Raw genomic sequence first — 12,000 nt, forward strand, 5'->3', positions numbered from 1 at the left:
CCCGCACAATACAGTCGACTGGTCTTTGACAGAGGAACGATAAGAGGGAGAAAAAATAGTCTTTTCAACAAACGATGCTGGAACAATGGGACATCCATGTGCAGACAGTGAATCTAGACACAGACCTTACCCCTTCCCCAAAAAGTAACTCAAATGGATCACAGACAAAATGTAAAATGCAAAACTGTAAAACTCGCAGTTGATGACATAGAAAGTCTGAATGACCTTGGGCTTGGCAGTGATACCAGCTCATCCAGCTTGGGTCTGGGTTGGGTTTAGAGAGGACATGCAAGGCTTGATCCATGAGAGAAAGAATTGATAAACTGGATGCTATGGTCTGAATGTGTCCCCCCGAATTTCATAAGCCAGAATCTCACCCCCAAAGAGATGTATGCATGAGATCATACAAGCGCAGTAGCAGGAAACAGAAGATGAAACACCAGACAAAGGCGTGGAAGTGGCACGGAGTCCTGGAGAACCAGGGACTAGCAACACGGGGGAGTGCGTGCCCGGGACAGTCCCCCTGATGGACCCGTGCAGTCTGGGGTCTTGCTTCCTGCCTACTTCACCCGCAAGGGGGTGCGTGGCCGGCAGGTGTCTGCAGGTTTCTGGATTATGGCGTCGTGACCCCAACATCCAGCCCTCGCCCTGAGCGTGTCCTTCAAAAAGGCACATGGAAAGAGAGCTCAGTAAAGGATTTTAAACAGAGCTACTCATGACTCATCACAAAGGAGAGTGCTGGGGTGGGCTACACTGTGGCACCTCGCTAGTTAGGAACCCAGCACTTAGTTCACGGGCTACTGCAGCCTTCCCCAAGCATACAGTCTTGATCTTAGGACCCATCTAAACATTTAAAGTGATTGAGGACCCCAAAGAGCTTTCGTTTGTGTGGGCTACATCTATCAATATTTGCTGGATTTGAAATTACAGCTGGAAAAACGTTAAATATTGAAATGTATTTTTCAACATTTATTTGCAACTTAAAAAAAACAAATAAAAAACTCATGTTAACATAAATAATATCGTTTTATAAAAAATAATTATAGTTCTAAAACAAACAAAAATAGGAGATGAGTGGCACGTAATAAAAATAATTTTGCACGTCTCTCCCTCTGTCCCATTTTGTAGGAGCAGGTCTGCAGATGGGGGGCAGATTTGGGGGCAGATGCTTTGATTTGAAGTGTAGGGTAACCCAGCTTCACACAGACATGCAGGCGGAAAAGGAGAGAACATGCAAATGACTCTCTCAGAGACTGGGGGATGCTCTTCTTTGATACTGTATCAAAACTGGGCAAGTGGTGGTTTCTCAAAGGTTAGCTGTAGTGTGAAATCTGAAACCATGTCAATGAACCTTTTCGTATGTCACATTAAAATCCACTGGTCACTGGCGTGCTTTGTGATTTTGTCACGCGACGCATTGGTCACTTGGACAATATTGGTTCACCGAGTTCTGCGGATCTTCCGCATGCTGAGCCATTGCAAATATAATTTAAAAAGTCACAGTCATTCATATCGCCACCAATCCTAGTAGAAAAGTAGCAGAGAGTCTCGAGCTCACAGGGGCACATACGAAATCTCCAAAATTCTGATTTTCATTTGAAAGCTCAACTATTATCACGGACAGCAAATATTGCCCGTTGTTTTTCTTGAAGTGACAGGCTCACTTCCTCTATTTTTGAGAAAGTGTCTGCTAAATACCCAGGCTGAGCAACCACACTCGTCATATCAGCTGTTCTTTCCAAAAAAAAAAAAAAAAAAAATGGCAGTCCATAAACAAGGCTCATCCTGTTACTCACGGACTCACACGGTGCTTTTCCTATGGCAACCACTGCTTCTCCATGTTCAGCAGCATATTAAAGATACGCATGCAAGGGTGGAGATTTAATAAAATAATTTCACTACTCCAGAAACATTCTTAAGTGAAACTGGCTTTTTGTTTTTGTTTCTTTTTTTCAACTGAGACTCTGTGGCAGCAAAGAATATAATGATTGTTATTATAGGAGCCTCGACACATGCTAAGGGGCCGGTGATTTTATGCACCATTGCTTTGGCTTTGGTGCAAGATGTCAACACAGTGAAAAAGGCAAATAATGTTTTGGTATTATTAGGAGAATCGTTTTGACCTCCCAGGCCCCCTGAAAGGGTGCTGGGGGCACCCTTCCCCTACATGGATCCTTGGAACGCTCTTGGAAGACTGCACTGGTGGAGTATTGAGAACCAAGTCTGAACTGAGGATAGTACTCCCTGGGCTGGAGTTGAGAGGTACCGAGCACACTGGAATCTTGGCAGGGACAGTGTCGGCCCTACGGAATACAGTATTAACGAAGACCCCAATCCGCCCCAAGCATTCATGAAGACACCCATCAACGGGACTGCCTGCTGCAGCTACTTCCTTTGAAGAGTAGAGGACCCAAGGTCCATTCTTCTATCTGGATTGGCGTCATGGTAGTTTTTGTTAAAAAGAGTTCACGAAGCACCCTCGGGGATCTGCCTCTGCTACCAGGGGCTCTGAAGTTTCACATCAGGATTCCCCACTCTTGTCAACCCTCTCATGCCTGTGCCCTGCGAGAATGCCTGCGGCTGAGAGTGGCCCTGAGAACTTCTCTCTTGCTCTGGATTAAGCCATTCACCAGCCCTAACAGTTGCTCATTGACCAGCCCCCAGTAAGAACAGAAACACCTTGTCTTAATGTGTTCAGGCTGCTACAACAAAATGCAACAAACTTGGATGGCTTCCAGACTCGGTGCATGACCCAGATCTTGGAATGACTTTTGGTCAGTCTTGTGTGAATCATCCAGATTCCTCCAGGGCTGTCCTGGGCTGGGCGCTGGGCGGGAGTGGAGTTTGAGCTCTCAGGGAGGAGACTGTTGCTCTGGATCAAAGCTGTGAGCTCTTTGATTGAAATCTGATAAGTGACCGAGTGACATCATGGTTTAGGAGGCTGGTACGGGATGTGAACACCCTTCCCGGCCTTTGCAGGGCACCATGTGTTACCTCCTGCTGGGTCATAAAGGGAAGGAGTGGTTTGAGTTTATGATTGGAGGCCTCACCTGCAGAATGAAGGTTACTGAGTCCAGGGGAAGCAAACAAGAGACTGTTTGGAGAGTTTCTTGGATCTTCTTGGGTCAGTGTGTCCTCAAGTCAGCTCCCACTACTTTTACCCAGCAGCAGCCTTATGAGGGCAGCCTACAGGGGAGCCCCTGTCCACCCTGTGCCAACCCCCTCTGCTGGGTATCTTCAAGCTCCTTAGCAGCTCAACTGCTGACCTCCGGGGACTTTGAGCACCTTGCTCAGTACATTTACGCAAGAGGCAACAGGAGGGACACAAAGTGACTTGTATTTAATTACTGACAGCCACTTTGACTAAATCAGGATTAAATGATCACCCCAAACAAAAGCAAAGTAGCACAAAGTCCCACAATAAAGACAGCCAAACACATTAAAATCTCTTCTCAGACTTCCCGTTTTCCTGGGAAAAGGGCATTTTTTTTTTTTTTTAATGACACCTGCTGGGATTGGTGACTTAGCTCAGGTCACTCACCATGCTCACTGGTGCCGCCCCTGAACTTCTGGGCAGGTGAAGGGGTCCTGCCCTGGCCTTGGGGAAGGCAGGGTGGTGGAGGGCAGAGCAGGGTTCTGGAAGGGCTCCTTTGTGTGACCCACTGGCCTTTCAAATCTGATATTTGATGTGTTTTCTAAACTTTTTTATATTTGATGTTTTGAAAAAAAATGACCAACAGAAAATATTAAATGAGGTGATGTGCTGAGGGGCTAGAACTACATTGAACGAATCTTTTGGTACCCAGCTACATTTGATCACTGGCTAAGCGGGTTACTTTAAGCCCCGGCAACCACAGGGGTGTGGTAATTACCTTCCAGAGAACAAGCTGCTCTTCCCTGAGGGGCACAGAACTCCCTAAGAGGCAGAAAGAGCGTTTGTTCTAAGTTCCAAGCCTTTGAAGTTTATGGCTGTGAAGAAAACCTTTTCATTCGATGCAGAAAGCCAGGTGTGTGCGAGTTTGTGTTTGCACGGGGCTCAGGAGTCCACGTGAGGACATGTGAGCCTGTTGGGGAGCATGTGAGGTGTGGAGAAAGCAGGAGCGTTTGGGGTACGGGCTCCGTGCCTGGGTACGCGATTTGAGAGAGGCAAAGAGATTCAGCAAAGGGCAGAACTCCCTTTGGAGGTCATTCACCAGTGGCTTTAGACTAGCTCGTTGAATCCCTTGGAGTCTGCAAAGTCCTTCCAGAGATGCGTGGTGAGCGAGAGAAGGTGATACTGAGGGCCCGGGGTGCCTGGCCTCCTTCCTTCCCCCACTGCCGACCGGTAAAGCCCTGCTTTTAACTGCTTCATATGTGTTGGGCAAGTTGCAACTCTCATGGCTCAAGGTCCTCATCTGTAAAATGGGTACAAGAGTAGCATAGGGCACCACGGATTAATACACGTGGGGGTTCAGAACGGTGGCTGGAATCAGAGCTCAATAAAGGTTAACAATCACTTACCGTCCCAGGAAGATTTCATTTGAAAAATGACTTCAAGGACATCATAACTCATCAAACTTAAAAGTCTTTACCCAGGACTAGGCAACTATTGAGTAAGCCGCCAAAATGGGCCTAGCAGGAGGGTCTCCTGGCTCTTTGAGCTGCGAGGAACAGAGCCCGGGGGCCATCGCCACTTACTAAGGCCATCTCTCATCAGCCTCAAGCCCCTGGAAGGCAGGGAGTGTTCTGTTCATTGGAGACTCTCTTGAGTCCTGCACAGCCCCAGCATAAAACAGGCATTCGAGAAACATCTGCTGAAGTGATGATGAAGGCTTTGACCAAGGTCAGCTGGCTGGGGTAGAACGCAGGTTTTCTGGGAAGCAGAAGGTGGTGGAAGGCTTGGTCCCAGGAGTAGTGCCTCATTTGTGGTGGGGGGACGGGGCAGGAGGGCTCATGACACAACTGCCATCGACCACGGGGGTCCAGCATCTCAGAGCGAACCAGGACTCTCAAGGTCCCGACTCAGAGCGTCACCGACATCAAACCCGGTGGCGTTTCTGTGTATGCATTTCTACATTTGTATGAGGAAGAGAACAGACAGCTCCTGACCTCATCTCTGAAGGAATATGGAGGTGACCCAAAGCACCTCACCCAGGACCAAGCGTTGTATGCCTGCAGGAGGCCAAATCTGGTGACTTGGAGAAGGGAAGGGACAGCCCTAGGAAAGGAGCCTTGATCAGGAGGAGGAAAGGGCAGAGGGAGCAGGTGTGGTGTGGCCCAAGGGAACCCCATGGGAAGTCTAAAAGCAAAGGAAGGAGGGATTGGGGAGTGCTCAGTTCTGAGATGTCCCCCCCGTGGGGTGCTCGAGGGCGGGCCATGGGAGAGCTCAGGGCGTGAGGGAGAAGGCGGCGTTTGCCAGAGGCCTGACACGAGGTGGGGGATGAGCCCAGCATAGGGTCTGCCCCGGGGGCCTGGCATCCCACCCCCCAACTTCCCCTGAGCCCTACACTTCCTTTGCATTGAGCTTACTCTGAGTTCTTGGCAAAGAAGGGGTAGAAGCCATTGCGAAGACGCCCACAGAGATCAGCATCTGTGCTGTCCGTGTGCACCGGGTGGCACCAGAAAGCTGTCCCTCTGCCTGCCGGAGCCTGGTGCGTCTCTATGGGCAGCTCTGGGGAGCAGCGGCTTTGGCTTCCTGAGAAGTCGGGGTCTCAGCAGCACCTGACCCCCAGACCTGACAGGGCGGAGGACCCTGTGAAGGAGGGCATTGCGCGGGCGCTGTTTCCATACTGGGAAGGAGATGGCAGATGCGTGACGTGGGGAGGCCTGGGTGGGGCCCTTCACGTGGGCCCCGTGCTGCTCAGTCCACCGCCCCAACTCCTTTCCAGAATCAAATAGGGAGTTGCAAAACTATGGCCTCTCTCTCCCATCTGTGTATCTATCATCTATCTATTATCTATCAATCATCTATCACCCATTACCTGTCTATTATCTGTGTGTCTGTCTGTCTAGTATACCTGGAAGAAGGAATTTCAAATGCATCATAGGGAAAATGCTGTGTAGCTTGAGGAAACAAACACACAAAATGACCACGAACCCAAATACTGAGAACAGGTTCACGACACTTTAGTTCTCAAAGAAGGTGTTTCACGGTAAATGATGACAGCTTGGAATACACTCAAGAAAGGGAAATGGGCCGGTATAAAGGCAGCATGTATGTGAAAGAAAAAAAAGAGAGTAGCGTGTAAAAAAGCCAGACATCCGCTCTCTGATCGTGCACGGAATAGAGTCAGGCTGGAGAGTGCAGCCCGTGTGCTCGGAGGGGCAGGGGGGGTGGGAGCCGAGCTCCCGCGAGAAAGTGGAAGGTTCCTAACACTGCAGTTAGAGGGGGCAGGGTGGAGAGGAAGCTCTGCTCTCTTTTCAAGATGTGAGAAAGTAGTCAGATATACTAAAAAAAAAAATGTGAAGAAAGCTCTTAAGGGAAGAGTTAAAGTCTAGAGATCTTTAAAAAACAAGTCATTGTTGGGGATGCCTGAGCATCTGCCTTCGGCTCAGGTCATGATCCAGGGTCCTGGGATCGAGTCCCGAGTCTGGCTCCTTGCTTAGCAGGGAGCCTGCTTCTCCCTCGGCCCCTCCCCCTGCTCATGCTCTCTCCCTCTCTCTGACAAATAAATAAATAAAATCTTTAAAAAAAATCCCACACAAATCACTGTTCCATGTGTTAATGGGGAGCATGGAGATTGAAACACACAGATGAAGAACCTGGAATAAAAGTAAGGGGAAATATCAAAGCCCCAGTAAAGAGATGGGCGTAGCCACAGATGAGGTTACCGAGGGACAGAGAAAGTCAAGCAAGAATCAGGGCAGCTTGTCCCAGAACGTTCCAGAAAATAGGAGGATAATGGTGGACTTAGGTAAATACAGTTTAGTGGGGGTGATGCTGAAGGCTGACTGCAAATGAGGGCTTCTCGAGAAACCGTTTCCAAGGATTTCACAAAAGTGCACAGAGGATCTGCTACGTACCAAGCACATTAGCTGAGTTATCCTATTTAAAATGCAAAACTGGGACACCTGGGTGACGCGGTCGGTTAAGTGTCCAACTCTTGATTTCCGCTCAGGTCATTGATCTCAGGGTCGTGGGATGGAGTCCCGCATTGGGCTCTGCTCCGGGTGTGGAGTCTGCTTAAGATTCTCTCTCCTTCACCGTCTCAAAAAAAAAGAAAAGAAAAGAAGAGAGAGCTGTAGATATATATATATATCTATATATAATATATAATATAATATAATATAATATAATATAATATAATATAATATAATATAATATAATATAATATAATATAATAATACATATAACGCAAAGCAGACTGCCATCAGGTAAGGGGCTGCCGACGCCAGGCAGCTGGTGGGAGGCAGGGCGCCCGCCGAACCGCTACCTCCTTCTGGAACATCCTGTGGCCTTACCTGCCTTGCTGCCCTTCTGCACCCGGGGCGCGGCTGCCCGGGGGGGGGGGGGAGCCCTGGCTGCCGCTCTGCCGGGCCACCACGGTTGCTTGAGCCGTGCGTGTGGCTGCCTTCAGTGGCGTAGGAGGGCAGCTGCAGGCCTGAGACCCCCTGAGGAAGGGAACCTGCGTTCCAGGTCCTGGCTGTGCCACGAACGAGTTCTGCACCGTGTCTGAGCCTCACTCACTTCATCTGTAAAAGAGGAACAATCCACTGGGCGACTACATGGGTCACACATCGGAGTCCTTGGCCGGTGAGCCAGTGCGGCGCGGTCAGATGGGGTGGTGGCCACCTGGCGTGTTGGAACCCTGCTGCTACCCCGTCCCCAATGGCGGCAGGAGTACTGGGGCCCCGGGGGGACGAGAGGCCCACCTCTCCCCGCTGAAACTGGCCCATCGGGGACCGTCCCCTAGGGGATGATGGAGCCTTTCCGGGCAGGGGTCACGGGGAGCCACGCCTTCCCCCAGGGGGGTGTCACCAGGGCCCTTTCCCAGGTTGGGCAACGAGCTTGCTGGGCGGGGGCGGGGCGGGGCGGGTCCTGCTCTCCCCGCTCCAGGCTCTGACCTGGTTTAAGCCACTGCCCTCTGCCTGTGCTCCCGGCAGGGCTCCCGGGTCGGGCTCGGAGGGGACCGAGTCCCCGTCCTCAGTTTTGTGAGGTTAGGGTCCCGCGGCCACAGGCACCACCCCGCGTCCCGCCCTGAAAATATGAAGGGTCCTTGTGCCAGGGTTGGCCTGCAAACAGCGGGCGATGGGGGGCTGGGGGCAGGCCGGCCACAGGCCTCAGTCCTGTGGGAGGGAACTGTGTGTGTGAGCAAAATACACCTGCGTGTGCCCCTCTTCCAGGCTGTTCCAGTCTGTGCTTGCTGGAAAACTGACATCTCTGAGGCCTACTCTCTCCCAGAATTCAGTGCATGGCCCGCACCCTACGGCCCGGTCCCAGCCACGCCTCGGATACATCATGTCAGCTGCCAAACAGGCCGTCGGAGACATCGAGGACGGCTGCCCATGCCGCCGTCAGCAGGGGGCGGGAAGACAGACGTTTGCATCTCCTGAAGCCAAGCGCGGGGATCCCTGGTCCGAGGGAATGTGACACACGACGTTACCTTCGACTGCGCTATTACGGCTTGGGGGGGTGGGGGGCGTCAAATAGCTTCCCCCATGCCTGCTCAGGACCCACATACTCTACACTTGGCTCCTTGAAGGGGCCAAGAGTTTCCCCAACAGGGATTATTTAACACAGAGCCGACTTCCCCGACTTGTGAAGGCTTCCCAGGTGACACTCAACGACACCAAATTTGCAACTTGGAAAAAAAAAGTCAACACCTGATCAAGTCCTGGGCAAGTTTGAGAAGCTGCCAAGACAGTCCCTCAGACAGTCCCTGGGTCTAAGAGGAGGGGGCAGAGAACCCCGCAGAGGGCCCCGCACTCTCCCCGAGGGCGCAGCTGGGGGCACTCAGGCCTCCTCCGGGGCGGAAACCCAGGATTTTAAATTTGATTCCGCCAAGTGTGATTCTCGTAATTCCCTTCTTAGAAATGAAAGCTTTGTGAGGCCTCGGATTGTGAAGAAAATAAATGAGTCATTCCAGAAACAGGAGCGGAATAAACGTCCTTTCAAGAGATCGCTGATCTCTTACACACGCACACGCGGGCACACAGACGTGCGTGCACACACACAGGCACACGCACTGACCATCTCTTTCATCTTTTCCTTCTCTTGCTAGTTGCCCGCTGTCCTGCATCTCGGCACCTCCCCACCGTTAATGGCCCAGACCTGTGATTGTGCCCCTATAATCCCAGGACGGCTTTTGCCTACACGACAGGTTGCCAGACTTCTCGGACGAACCAAGGCGGCCACACTCGCCCTCTTCACAAGCAGCCTGGGCCAATACCCATCTCCTCGTGTCCTCTCCGGTGGTACAGCGTCCAGTGAACGTTTGCCAGCCAGATTGGGGATAAAATGATACCTCATTATCATTTTAAATTGTATGTCTCCGTCTCCTGCCCAATTGTAGAGTCTCTCAATGTTGGCCATTTGGGTTTGCTCTTCTGTGAGCTGGCTTCACACACAGCTGGCCTGTTTCTATTTTATTGTGTGTGTGTTTTTTTAATTAAGAGCTCTTCATTCATATACAAAATCATTGGTCTACCGATCATTTCCTCCCAGATCTGTCCCCCCTTTTTTTTAAGCTTAAACAATATAGGATTTTATTTCATAAATATGAAGGAAGTCCACAGCAGAGCAGTCTGATGTGACAAGGCGTCTTCGGAATATTCGGGACCAGGGCTTTCTAGCCCTGTCCACACTTCTATACCACCTCCTGACCCAAGGTGGCGGGTCAAAGGCCTCCCCTCAAACCCGAATTCTGCACAGCAGAATTCTGGAACACGGTGGAGAAAGTCAATCTCCTCTCTTCCCAGAGGCTGCCCACAATTCGTTTGCTTACATCATTTTGGCCAGAAACTATTCACATAATTATACTGGAGCAAGGGATGTTGGAAATTTGTTCTTGGACGTCTCCAGATGGCCACGTTTCCTGGGAGAAATCTGAGTTTCATGGTGTTCGTATTACTTTCAGGGAAGAACAGCTGTTATCGTGAACAGCTTTGTCTTTGCCACGAAATCCCAAAGAAGCTGTTTGCGTTCTCAGTGCGCCTGAGGCTTCAAATGAGATCTTTAATCTCTTCTTCTAAGTTCTGACACTAAAAATACGATACGGAAGAGACACCAACTCTTCTTCCTTGACAGTCACTTTTTGTCACTCACAGAACAGTGTATTTTTGATGTAGTCAGTATTATTTTTAACATAGTCTTTCATAACTTAGGCGTTTCCAGAATTATTTAAATGTATTTCTGCTCTCCCACCTCTGACTTGCCCCCCACCCCCGTCTGCTGGCATTTCGTTAGCTAGATCTAAACTCCCTGAAGGCTGCCTGTGTTCCAGCGTCACGGCCGTTAACATGGGCGCAGTAACAAGCTGTTTATGTTCTCCTGTAACAGGTGGACTATTTCGCTGTGTCCTGGTGCTTCTGACAAAATGGTGAAGAAGCCATAATTAGCTTCTGGCAACCTTTCCATTTTGGGGGTCCCCTCTTCCTCCTCCTGTTAGCACCTGTCTCTCCAGGGACCTAGAGACCCCGCTCTCCCCACCTGATATCCTGGCACCCCACTGTCCCCCCAGACTGCCCCCTCCAAGCTCTAGCAGCTGTACCCACCCTTCCTGCCACACCCCGGTTCTGCACCTGCCCCCAGAGATCCCAAAAGTCAGTCCCTGGTCTGGTGCCTGACCGTGATGGAGCATTCACCCACCCACCAAGAGAGGAGTTCATATAAACTTGCCAACTGTTCTTTCTCTAGAAGGTCCATTCTTAATGCTTCGGTGGATGGTGGGTAAAGGAAAAGGTCATTTTAAAAGGTCATTTTAAAAGCAAGATAAAATGTGGGCAGTTATGTAGTTCAGTTTCTGTGGGGCAGGAGGTTGTCACAAACACTCTGAAATGTTCTGCTCGGCAACACAGGACGTTATGACCCACTTTACGTGGGCATTTTCCCCAGTGGGAAGGGCATGTGTGTATGGAGACCCTATTTCCCTCTTGCCTGGCTCTCCTCAGGGCAAACAGAAAGGTGCAGCAGTGGAGGGACGGTGGAAAACTGCTGTGAGCTCTCCCAGGGAACCCCAGGGGGCAGGGATGGGGGTCCCGTGGGCAGAGCTTTGGGAGCGCTGTGACGTAATTCACGCCCTGTGAGCAGTGCATCGGACGCATGGGTGCGCCCCAGTCACTCTTCTGGTCTGCGGCCATGTCTTGGGGCTGCCCCCTCCCTCATTTCTTGCGGATGGATGGACCCAGCAGCGCCTGGAGCAGAGATGGGGGACGGTGCTGAGGCAGGTGTGTCTGTGGGAATGAATACCTGCTCTGAGCCAGAATTCAGGCAACAGCAACCCTGATGCTTTAGGATCTCGTCCTGAATCTAGAGATCTAGTAGAAGCATCGGGCGCCGCCGTCAGAGCAACTGATTTATTACTGCTTTTTTTTAGAGATTTTATTTATTTGACAGAGAGAGACACAGCAAGAGAGGGAACACAAGCAGGGGGAGTGGGAGAGGGAGAAGCAGGCTTCCCGCCGAGCAGGGAGCTCGATGCGGGGCTCGATCCCAGGACCCGGAGATCATGACCCGAGCCGAAGGCAGACGCTTAACGACTGATCCACTGAAGTGCCCATTTTGTTGTTGTTGTTGTTGTTTGTTTAGAGAGAGAGAGAGAGAGAGAGCATGCGCGCCAGCGAGGGAGGAGCAGAGGGAGAGGGAGAATCTGAAGCAGACTCCGTGCTGAGCGTGGAGCCTACCTCGGGGCTCAATCTCACGACCCTGAGATTGTGACCTGAGCCGAAACCAAGAGTCAGACGCTTAACCGACTGAGCCACCCAGGGGCCCTGATTTATGACTGTTTTTAAATTAAAGTTGCTGATTTACAAGTTTGGTCAACTCTTTTTTTCCCTGACAACTTTGGTTCTACCTTGTTATGT

This window comes from Zalophus californianus, chromosome 9 (assembly GCF_009762305.2).
Source record: "Zalophus californianus isolate mZalCal1 chromosome 9, mZalCal1.pri.v2, whole genome shotgun sequence".
In the NCBI taxonomy this organism is placed as follows: Eukaryota; Metazoa; Chordata; class Mammalia; order Carnivora; family Otariidae; genus Zalophus; species Zalophus californianus.